Source organism: Tachyglossus aculeatus, chromosome 1, assembly GCF_015852505.1.
Source record: "Tachyglossus aculeatus isolate mTacAcu1 chromosome 1, mTacAcu1.pri, whole genome shotgun sequence".
Taxonomy (NCBI): domain Eukaryota; kingdom Metazoa; phylum Chordata; class Mammalia; order Monotremata; family Tachyglossidae; genus Tachyglossus; species Tachyglossus aculeatus.
In genome coordinates this window covers 167224057-167236645 of record NC_052066.1, presented here as the reverse complement: position 1 = coordinate 167236645, position 12589 = coordinate 167224057, and the positions used below count along the sequence as shown (strand labels likewise).

The following is a 12589-nucleotide window of genomic DNA, read 5'->3' as shown; positions in this document are numbered from 1 at the left end:
AGTTGTCTACACCCACTTTCTCAAATTCCTCTCCTCCAGTTCTCTCCTTGAATCCCTCCAATCTAGTTTCCATCCCCTTCTTGCCCAGAAAATGCTCTTTGAAAGGTCACCAATGTTCTTCTTCTTGCCAAACCCAATAGCTTCTACCCCACCCTAATCCTCTTTGACCTCTCTGCTGCCTTCAATGCTTTGGACCACTCCCTTCTCCTGGAAACGTTATCCAGCCTTGGAGTCACTGACTCTGCCCTCTCCTGGTTCTTATTTAATCCCTCTGGCCATTCATTCTGTCTCCTTTCAGGCTCCTCCTCTGCCTCTGACCTCCTAAATGTAGGGGTCTCTCAAGGTTCAGTTCACAGTCCCCTTCTATTCTCCATCTACACTCATTCCCTTAGAAAACTCATTCACTCCCATAGCTTCAACTACCACCTCTATGCAGATGATACTTAAATCTACATCTCCTCCCCTGATCTCTCTCCCTCTCTCCTAGCTCACATCTCCTCGTACCTCCAAGACATCTCTACTTGGATGTCCTCTGGTCACCTCAAACTTATCACATCCAAAACAGAGCTCATTATCTTCCCATCCAACCCTGTAAATTCCCTGACTTTCCCATCAGTGTAGATGGCACCACCATCCTTCATGTCTCTCAAGCCCATAGACTTGGTGTTATCCTTGACTCCTCTCTTTCATCCGACCCACATATTCAATTTGTCACCAAATCTTGTCGGTCCCACCTGGACAACATCATTAAAATCCACCTTTTCTTCTCCATCCCAACTACTACTGCATTAATACAATCACTCATCCTATCCCATGTAGATTATTGCATCAGCCTCCTTGCTGACCTCCCAACCTCCTGCCTCTCCCCACTCTAGTCCATACTTCACTCTGCTGACCAGATCATATTTCCTCATGACACGTAACCCCCATCCCCACCTTAAAAATCTCCAGTGATTGCCTATCTACCTCCTTATACCTCCCCAAACTCCTCACCATTGGCTTTAAAATGCTCTGTCACCTTGCCCCATCCTACCTCACCCTGCTTCTCTCCTTCTACAAACCAGCCGGCATACATGGCTCTTCTGGTGCTAATTGTCTCACTGTGCCTCAATCTTGCCTGTCTCACCGATGACCCCTGGCCCACATCCTGCCACTGGCCTGGAATACCCTCCCTCCACAACTCTGCCAGACAGTTACTTTCCACCACTTCAAAACCTTATTGAAGGCCCATCTCCTCCGAGAGTCCTTCCCAGGTTAAACCCCACTTTTCCTCATCTCCTACACCCTTCTGCGTTGCCCTGACTTTCTCCCTTTGCTCCCTGCCCCTCACCTCCCAGCCTCAGGGCACTTATGCATATATCTGTAATTTTGTTTATTCTATTAATGTCTGTTTATATTGATATCTGTTTCCCTCTCTATACTGTAAGCTCACAGTGAGCAGGGATTGTCACTGTTTATTGTTGCATTGTACTTTCCTAAGCACTTAATACAGCATTCTGCACAGAGTAAGTGCTCAGTACAATTGAATGAATGAAAGCTGTGGAACCTTGGACAAGTCACTTAACTTCTTGGAAGCTTGGTTTTCTCATCTGTGAAAATGATAAAATACTGGGTCCCCCTCCCTTTTAGACTGGGAGCTCCAGGCAGAACAGGTATTGTGACCCATCTGAGTACCTTGTACTTACCTTGGTGCTTAGCATTCAATGCTTGGCATAGAGTAAGTGCTTAACAAATTCCACTATTATTATTATTATTTAGTATCTACTGAATACAACAAACTGTAGGGAAAGTACACAAAAGCAAAAGACTCATTCATGTCCACAAGGAACATACAATCAGTTAAAATTTAAAAGATGCTTTAATATGCAGAGCATGGGGAAAAAGCTGTTGTCTAGGGCAATGTTGTAAAGAAAGGCTCTGCCTTTATGCAGCCCCTGATTAACAATAATATTTTAATGACAAAGATTAGTTTATGAAATATAATATTCATAATTTGCAGAGGTTTAATGTTTGCCATGAGGCAACATCCTTTTAGCTAAGGAATTTCAAATAGCTCACTTGGGTTTTCATCTTCAATTGGCTATTTCTCCAACTTCTCCAGCAAGGAAATATAGAGTTCTAAGTATAGTAAAAGTGTTCTGTGCTGCCATCATTTGTGGTGTACTGTCATTCAGCTGTCCAGAATCTATTGATTTCAGAGGATGATGGTAATTTAATAACCTTGAACCTTTTCTTTCCACTCATGCTCTTTGGGTAATCTCCAGTAAGAAACTTATCTCTCTCATTTGTAAGTTTAGTAGACATTAACATCAATATCAGAATGACCTCAGTATTTTGTTAGTATTATTACTAACAGTCATACTATCAGTATTATGTTGCCAACTTGTACTTCCCAAGTGCTTAGTACAGTGCTCTGTACATAGTAAGTACTCAATAAATATGATTGAATGAATGAATGAATTTTGGAACTTCTATAAGGGAATACATTGCATTATCAGTACAGTTTATTCTGCTAATCTTGTCCCACCCTATATTTTCTTCAGAATAATTGGTGGGTGACTGTATCCCTTTTGTTTCTGGATTTCTTTGGTTTCCAAGCAAGTAGTTATATAGACAGAAGCCATATATATTGACTTGCATGATTTTATTCACCATCAATTCAGAATTTTCCAGTTCCGTTGCATCACCTGAATGGAATTTAATGCTCTCCCTATCTAGAAGTGATCCCCCAAAAATGACAAAAGAAGAAATGAAGAAGAAAATTATTCTTAAATCACTTTCTGTAGCCCAGAGATCATTTTTCGTCCTTTTATTGGGCTGATAGCATTTCTCATGTCAATTATTTATAATTATATTAATGAGATCAGTGATGTATACTAAGCAAAGGTAAATTGGGTCAGAAATTGAATGTTCAGTTGCAGGACTGAGAAGTTTCTTTGAATATCTCACGTTTTTAAATCAGAAACTAATTTTTATGATGTGATCTGCAGTTTACAAATGGTCAATGTTTGTTCTTACCAACTGTATTATTAACGCTTTCAGAGGTTACAGTCCACCCATCTCCTCACTTTGGAAACCCTCCTAAAATCACATCTCCTCCAAGAAGCCTTCCCTGATTAAGGCCTCATTTCCCCTAACCTTCCTTCCCCTTTGTGCTGCCTATGCATTTGGCTGAGTACATCTCAAGCACTTTGCTACTCACCCCAGACCAACAGCACTTCTGTATATATCCTTCTACTCTACTATTTCCCTTATCTGTAATTTATTTTAGTGTCCACCTCCTGCTGAAGACCAGGGATGGGGTGTAACAGCTCTATTATATTGTACTTCCCCAAATGTTTAATTCAGTGTCCTGCATACAGTAAGAACTCAATAGATTTTACTGATACTATGTGCAGAACACTGTAGTAAGCCCTTGAGAGACTGCAGTACGACACTGGATCACTGTCCTAATATTACTTACAATCTTAGGGGGAGACAGCCAGAGGCAAAGTTATATCCAGTCAGAAGGAAAAAGAAAGCCACGGCTAGTTAGGAGACAATGGAAAGGTGGAGAAAGGATTAAATGAGTATAAACATAGTCTTATGCCATTGAGTCATCTCTGACCCATTGTGACTCCATGGACATATCTCTCCATGAATGCCCCACTCCATATGCAATAATTCTGGTAGGTGTATCCATAGGGTTTTCTTGGTAAAAATGCAGAAGTCATTTACCATTGCTTTCTTCAGTTTAGTAAACTTGAATCTCTATCCTCGACTCTCTCCCGTGCCACTGCTGCCCAGCACAAGTGAGTTTTGACTTGTAGCAGATTGTCTTCCACTCTCTAGCCACTGCCCATGCTAGGAATGGAATGGATAGGCCTCTGCTTGACTCTTCTTCCCATAGTAAAGACTGGTAGAGTACTGGTAACTCTCCAGGTGTGATCCTTAGAGGGTATAAAAATAATAGAGGTATAAATTAATATGAACCCAAGTGCCATGAGAATTGCCCCAAGCCCCTGACTCTGGACATCAGACCTTAAGATCAGGGACCTCCTCCTTGCATTAAATCATAGAAAAATAACCCTATTTTCTATTGAAAGGGTTACTGGGAAATATTGCCCCTGGTGATGATCAAACTTGGGTGATGACCTCCCTTTCACCACCCTGATAGCATCACAGAAATACTGGACAGCAATTAGCTTCCTTTTAAGAAGCTAATTCTGGGAGAAACAGACATCCTATTAATTTCACTGTGGGTGTAATTTACAGTCTCTCCTTTGGATTCATTTTTTAATTATGAGCCTTTCAGGCACAGTGGAAATTTATGTGCCAAGGCATCTGTTTTGTATGACAATGATCTGCAACCTTCCCAAGCCATTTCCCTCCTGATGTAGACCACAGAAGGCAGAGCCCTTCATCACATGAGAATTGTGCTTCCTCCCCGCCCCCACACCCAAGTCGAGATAATGCTGCAGATGCTGTGTCCTTAATGGAGGGAGGGGACATTCTCTGACAGATGTGAAGCAAAAAATATGTCCTAGCGGGCCTTGAGTCGGTGTCCGCCAGTTATCTATGGCATGTTTGTTCACTTGGCCTGCTTTGGTAGCCATTCTCTAATTTACAACATGGAACCAGTGGAAAATAAACAGAGGAGGTTCAGGACATCACTAGATTATGATGAATACCCTGCCCCTCATGGCAATCAAAAGATCTAAATGGCCCAGCTGAATGCTATCAGCTTATTTAGCTGTCCCACTTGGGTATTTATTGCAAACGCACAGCACAGGCTATGTTTGTTTAGTAGGCGTCAGGTGGCCGATGTCCATGTATGTCTTCTGTGGATTGGACCAGCCTATGGCCTTGAATGGATGTGGGTAGTGTATTTTGGGATCTCAAGAGTTGAAGAGAGCTATGTCTGATCCCTCTGACTGTGGTGGCTGAGACAGAAGAGTGTAAGAACAGGAAAACGTCAGAGGTGTCTGATGGTTGTGATTTTATTTCTCACAGGGTGCTGTGCACGGCAGGTTGGCTATACAACTCTTCCCATTGCTATTTGTTCTTAGTGACAAAGGCCTCTTATGGTTTTCTGGGCTTAGGAGCTTTTCCAGCTCATTAGCCACTTGTGTGGAAAGAGCCTGCCGGGGATACTCTCAGCAGCTTCCAGCTTAGATGTGCCATTTTGGCAGAGACAAAGAAGAAGGTAGTAGGAGGGAGCTGCAGCAGGGATTTGATGAATAGGATGATTTATGTAAGCTGGTGAGGGAATATAATAGACTAGTGGATGTATCTGTATGACATAAAGTGACCAAAGAAGTTATTTCTTAAATGGCTCCCCTGGGTTCCTTCCACTACTGCTGTTATTTCCTATTCTCAAAGCCCTGATAAAATCATATCTCCTCCATGAAGCCTTCCCTAAGCCCCTATTTCCCCTATTCATCCTCCCTTTTATGCCACCTTTGCTCTTGGGTCTCTGCCCTTTAATTACTTGGGTAGTCACCCAGCCCCACAACATTTCTTTCATTTATTGAGTGCTTACCATGTGCAAAGCACTGTACTAAACTCTTGGGACAGTGCAATATAACAATAAGCAGACACATTCCCTCCCCACAGTGAGCTTACAGTCTATGTGCATATCCTTATACTCTGTCATTTCCCCTATCTTGAAGCTTATTTTAATGTCTCTCTCCCCTGTTCCTCACGGTTAGGGTTCTTGTCTTCTCTCTTGTATTATACTCCCTCAAGTGTGCTGTACACAGAAAGCACTCATTAGATACCATTGATTAAACAGTCCTTCCTTTTTTTCCACTCCCTTCTGTCACCCTGACTTGCTCCCTTTATTCATTCCCCCTGGCCCACCAGCCCCACAGCACTTACATATCCGTAACTTATATTAGTCTGTCTCCCCCTCTTGACTGTAATTAACTATGGGGAAGGACTGTTTCTATATGGTCATATTGTACTCTCCCAAGTGCTTAGTACAGTGCTCTGCATACAGTAAATTCTCAATAAATATAATTGATCCCTTGGAAATTGTAACCACATGACAAAAAGCCTAGATATTGGATGCTCTCAGGGGACAGAAATGTCTGACAGACAAGGGCCTGGCCATTTTTTAACCTAATGTCATTTTACCTGGTCCATTACAAAAGTTACAGTTTTGTGGCTGAGTCTATTGGGTGAATCTTACTGCCCATATCATATCTTTGAGGACTATGATTGCGGTTCAGAAAGCATAACAGTAATTCTACTGGGAAAAACAAATCCTTTTTCCTTCCCTGCATGTCACATCATAGTGCATTATTTCTCCACACTTTGTTATAAGGCAATACAATCTGCTTCTTTATAGCTCCTTTAGAGTAATGCATTCTAAGGTGCTTTATGGTCCATCAATAAAAGTGCAGATTGCCCTTCCCCAAAGACCCTTCATCAGTTGTATGAGCCTTAGAAAACTGATACATCCTACGTCCTTACTTGAAAAAAGGAATTGAAACCTGCTTATTACAGATGAGATGGAGAATAAGTTTCAAACATGACGTTGGCTGCAACTAAAAGGATTGAGAATCAGAGAACTTGAAATTATTAAATTATGAGACTAGAGGGAGAGTGCCAGAGCAGCGTTCTTATGATTATCGAAATGTTGGTCCAAGGAAGTTGAAACATTGGCTACTGAGCAAGTACATTGAAAACTGATAGCAAACAGAAGTCAGTCCTAGGATTAATCATAATTTTCCCACATGCATACAGCAAAGGCAGAGAGGTGGTCTTTTTACATGAAAGTACCAAAATAGTCAAGGCTACTATAAATGAGGAGAAGGTCTTTAAGGAAAGAGATTCTTGTGTAGAGAGCCCCACGTGGGACAACCTGATCACCTTGTATCCCCCCCCATTGCTTAGAACAGTGCTGTGCACATAGTAAGTGCTCAACAAATGCCATCATCATTATTATTATTATTATACGGAAAGTAAAGAACAATGAAATATCTTCAATATCCTCTTCTTCACTTATTACCGACATGAGTGAGCCAGAATTAGGACAAAGGCTGTAACTCAGAAGTGGAAACCTGAGAATTTTGGAATTGGAAAAAATGTTTGTGAGAATGGTAGATTTAGCTTCTGGACAGATTAGATATAATTTGAGACTATCCTTTCTAGGAAAAAGCTATAATATGCCTAAATATTTGTTGTTCAATTGAACACATGTTGTTTTGAATGATGATTTTTTTTAAATGGTAGTTGTTAAGCACTTAATAATAGGGTATTTGTTAAGGGCTTAATAATAATAATAGGGTATTAAGTGCTCACATGTGCCAGGCACTGTACTTAGTGCTGGGGTCAATAGAAGGAAATCTAGTTGGATACAGTCTCTGTCCCAGGTAGGGCTCACAGTCTCAATCCCCAATTTACAGCTGAGGTAACTGATGCACAGAAGTGAAGTGACTTGCCCAAGGACACACAGCAGACAAATGGCAGATCTAGGATTTGAACTCATGACCACCTAACCCTCAGGCCCAAGCTCTATCAACTACACCACATACCTTATGTACCAGGCACTGTGTTAAGTGTTGGGGTTGATACAAGGTAATTAGGTTGGACACAGTCCATGTCCCCCATGGGGCTACCAATCTTGATCCTCATTTTACAGATGAGGTAACTGAGGCACAGAGAAGTGACCTTGCCCAAGCTCATACAGCAGACAAGTGGCAGAGAATTCAGGCACTTCTGACTTCTAGGCCAGTCTTCCATCCATTAATGATTTGAAGTTGTCCTTGTTTTATGCAAACATACTGCATTTTTTCCCATGACATGGTGGCATTTATTGGACCAAATTGTGAGATCTCCCTATTTAATTTGTCTCTCCCCCTGGACTGTAAGCTACTTGTGGGAAGGGATCAAGTCTACCAAATCTATTTTATTGTACTTTTCCAAGTTCTTAGTGTACAGTGTTCTGCATACAGGAAGTACTCATTAAGTACCATTTTAGACTGTGAGCCCCTTTTAGACTGTGAGCCTAGTGTTGGGTAGGGACTGTCTCTATATGTTGCCAACTTGTACTTCCCAAGCGCTTAGTACAGTGCTCTGCACACAGTAAGCACTCAATAAATACGATTGATTACCATTGATTGTTTGATGGACTTAACTGTGGTTCTAGGTGCAAGATAAGTTCTGGACACAAGGAAGTGAACTCTTATGCCAGTGTAACTGAAGATAAGTACCTGGATTTGGTTTCAACATCTTAGTAAATGATCGCATTGACTCTCAGCACTGTTGCCAGTGGTTACTTCAAGGCTATTATTCAAGGCAGTCGTGCAAGAAATAATTCACTGACTCCCCATGGTTGGAGATGATGGATTTTAGATCTCTGCCTGAATTTGGACAGCATGAAGACTTAGTTTTTTGATATGGGAATTCATTAACCAGCCACTCGGAGGAATCATATGCTTAGACCCTGGTCCTGCCACTGCTGCTGTTAAAGCTAGTTAGCGTCTCACTGATGGATGGCAGGGGAAACTGCAAAACTGGATTAGCCTCACAGATCACATTGATAGCTAGATCACTAGCTTCTTAGTGACAGAGTGGCATTTTGGGAACCCGAAGGCAATTAATGACATTTAGATAGGCCCTTCCTAGTCCAAGAGAGCCATTCCTTATCCCTAAAAAAGATGACACCTCGTATTCGGACAAAAGAAGGAAACTAAGACCATTGTCTCCTATAGTCCATTCCTGGTTCTGTCATATGTGCCCTGAACTTCTTGGAAGTTCAGTTTGTCATTGTCTTCTAGCATGGCTTGGGTGTTTTAAAGTAGAAGCAGCATGGCCTAGTGATAACAGCAAAGGCCTGGAAGTCAGAAGACTTGGGTTATTTCCCAGCTTTGCCAGTTGTCTGCTGTGTGACCTTGGGCAAATCACTTAATTTCTCTGTGCCTCACTTACCTCATCTGGAAAATGGGGGCTGAGACTATGAGCCCCATATGGGACAGGGACTGCATCTAACCCAATTACTTGTATCCACCACAGTGCTTAGTACAGTGCATGGACACAATATGCAGTGTGACTCAGTGGAAAGAGCATGGGCTTTGGAGTCAGAGGTCATGGGTTCAAATCCTGGCTCTGCCAATTGTCAGTTGTGTGACTTTGGACAAGTCACTTAACTTCTCTGGGCCTCAGTTACTTCATCTGTAAAATGGGGATTAAGACTGTGAGCCCCCCAATGGGACAACCTGATCACCTTGTAACCTCCCAAGTGCTTAGAACAGTGCTTTGCACATAGTGCTTAATAAATGCCATCATTATTATTATTTAATAAATGCCACAATCATAATTATTATTAATAATACCAGCTCTGCCACATTTGTTCCACACAGCTCTGCTGTGTGACCTTGGGCAAGTCACTTCTCTGGGCCTCAGTTACCTCATCTGTAAAAGGTGGATTAAGACCCTATTGATACTGGCCCTATTTGGGACAGGGATGCTGTCCAACTTGATTACCTTATATGTACCACAGGGCTTAGAACAGTGCCTGTCACAGAGTAAGCACTTAACAAACACCACAATTGTTAATAATATTTGTTAATAATGAGACAGTAAGAATAGTTGTTTGTTTTTTTGTTTTGGTTTTTGCCAAGACATGCAGGCTTTCCCATGATGGATCCCATCCTAGGTCCAGCTATTTACTTTCCTTCTGCTAGCTGCCAATGCCTGTTCTTCAAAGGACAATGAAACTCCTAACCAGACACTTACGTGATGTGCTATTTCTGCACCCTGGTGTGATTTTTTTTTTCTCAATTTCAAATCTGTTCAACAATCACTAGGTGTCATGAGACATGAAACGTGATAAATTTTATTTTTATCTTAGCTCAGATAGCTAGCCATCTTAATTGAAGTCATGCCATTTTCCAAGTCCTTAGATAAAAAGGCAGTACTTATTTATTTGAGCAATCTCTTGTGATGAGTAAGCTTGTCGTGGGCAGGGAACATCTCTAACAACTCTGTTATATTGTACTCTCCAAAGTGCTTAATACAGTGCTCTGCATGCAGTAAGTGCTCAAAGAATACAATTGATGGATAAGTAACTCCACCAGGTGCAACCAACCCAACTATTTTTCTTCTTAGTTGTTGGCTATTTATTGTGAGCTCCCTGTGGGCAGGGGGTGTGTCTACCAAATCTGTTTTATTCTATTTTCCCAATACTTAGTGCCGTGTTCTGCACACAGTAGGCACTCTGAAAACCATTGATTGGATGTGTATCCAAGAATCCAGTCTATCCTTGTGTTCCCAATGATACTTCTTTTTTAATGCATTTGGTGGCTTGTGTGACTATCACCATAATAATTTACAAAGTAGCAGTCACATAACACTATGCTATTTTTTCCCTTTATTATTGCTCTTGGGCACTGCTTCCTGAATAGAGCTACAGTTTTCTATTAACACAATGGAAGATGACTTTTAGATATTAAAGATGGACAGAGGACTTCAAATAAAGTGGGATCTGATCTAAATTTGAACTGACCTAATGCTTTCTGAGTTTTATAGAAATCAATTGACATTTTCAGCACAATTCATTCCTTTTTTGAAGCTATTTTCTGAGGCTTGAACTAGAAACAGCTGAACTGAGATGCTCAACTCTTATCAACCCAAACCATAGGTACATGTTTTTTGGCTTTTGTTTTGGAAAAGTGGAACAAATTAGCCTTTCAGTAGGATTCATTAGTGTACTCAGTACACAGAGAACAGTTTACTAAATCTTAAGCTTCCAGTCAACTGCTAGAGACACTGTTAGAAGCTAAGCGATAATTGAGGATGACCTCAGGACAATCCCCAGAGTTCAGAAAAGCCGAAAGAGGAACAGCACAGGTTGTAAATAGTATTTGAGTGCCTCCTGATTATCAGGGACTGTATTTAGCACTTGGAACATTACAACAGTAACCTGACTCATACTCCCTAGCCTTACAGAACATATAGTTTAATGGTGAGACAGATAATAATTTACACTTAAAGTACCTCAATCATTTGATGATATTACTGAGTATTTATTATGTGTAGACTAACTATACTAAGTGCTTGAGAGAATACAAATAAGTAAATAGATATCCATCCCCTGAGGGCATTTATAATGGCAGAAACTCCTCACCCTGGGCTTCAAGGCTCTCCATCACCTCGCCCCCTCCTACCTCACCTCCCTTCTCTCTTTCTACAGCCCACCCCGCACCTTCCGCTCCTCTGCTGCTAATCTCCTCACCGTACCTCGTTCTCGCCTGTCCCGCCATCGACCCCCGGCCCACATCATTCCCCGGGCCTGGAATGCCCTCCCTCTGCCCATCTGCCAAGCTAGCTCTCTTCCTCACTTCAAGGCCCTACTGAGAGCTCACCTCCTCCAGGAGGCCTTCCCAGACTGAGCCCCTTCCTTCCTCTCCCCCTTGTCCCCCTCTCCATCCCCCCATCTTACCTCCTTCCCTTCGCCACAGCACCTGTATGTATGTATATATGTTTGTATATATTTATTATTCTATTTATTTATTTTACCTGTACATATCTATTCTATTTATTTTATTTTGCTGTATGTTTGGTTTTGTTCTCTGTCTCCCCCTTTTAGACTGTGAGCCCACTGTTGGGTAGGGACTGTCTCTATATGTTGCCAACTTGTACTTCCCAAGTGCTTAGTACAGTGCTCTGCACACAGTAAGCGCTCAATAAATACGATTGATTGATTATAATCTTAGCAAAAGATTACAGACAGGCGAGGCAACCATATGTATATAAAAGCTGTGGGCATGGAGAGTTGGGTGTGTACCTAACAAATGAACTAGTTACAAGTTAACCACGTTGAACTCAGTCATTTGTCCCAAATGGGGCTCACAGTCTTAAACCCCAGTTTATAGATGGTAATGGTAACTTAAGCATAGAGAAGTTGTGACTTGTACAAGGTCACACAGCAGATAAATGGCAGAGTGGAGAGTAGAATGTAGGTCCTTCTGTCTCCCAGGCCCATGCTCTATCCACTAGGCCATGCTGCTTCTCAGAACTGAGAAAGCAACTCTGCTTTTTCAAAGTTGAAGGAGCTTCAAGGCTCTCCATCACCTCGCCCCCTCCTACCTCACCTCCCTTCTTTCCTTCTATAACCCAGCCCGCACCCTCCACTCCTCTGCTGCTAACCTCCTCACTGGGCCTCGTTCTCGCCTGTCCCGCTGTCGACCCCCGGCCCACGTACTCCCCCTGGCCTGGAATGCCCTCCCTCTGCACATCTGCCAAGCTAGCTCTCTTCCTCCCTTCAAAGCCCTACTGAGAGCTCACCTCCTCCAGGAGGCCTTCTCAGACTGAGCCCCCTCCTTCCTCTCCCCCTCGCCCCCCTCCCCCCCACCTTACCTCCTTCCCCTCCCCACAGCACCTGTCTATATGTTTGTACAGAATTATGACTCTATTTTACTTGTACATATTTACTATTTATTTTATTTTGTTAATATGTTTTGTTGTCTGTCTCCCTCTTCTAGACTATGAGCCCGCTGTTGGGTAGGGACTGTCTCTATATGTTGCCAACTTGTACTTCCCAAGCTCTTAGTACAGTGCTCTGCACACAGTAAGTGCTCAATAAATATGATTGAATGAATGA

General features: G+C 42.1%; 1 protein-coding gene and 1 non-coding gene across 2 annotated transcripts in view; one reads left to right on the top strand and one right to left on the bottom strand.

Annotated features, from left to right (window-relative positions):
- NRXN3 (neurexin 3) overlaps positions 1-12589 on the top strand; it is a 1831517-nt gene that overhangs the window by 1454031 nt on the left and 364897 nt on the right.
- Positions 3802-3939, bottom strand: LOC119937617. Its single transcript, XR_005454165.1, has one exon. It is a non-coding gene; the product is annotated as a small nucleolar RNA SNORA7 (small nucleolar RNA).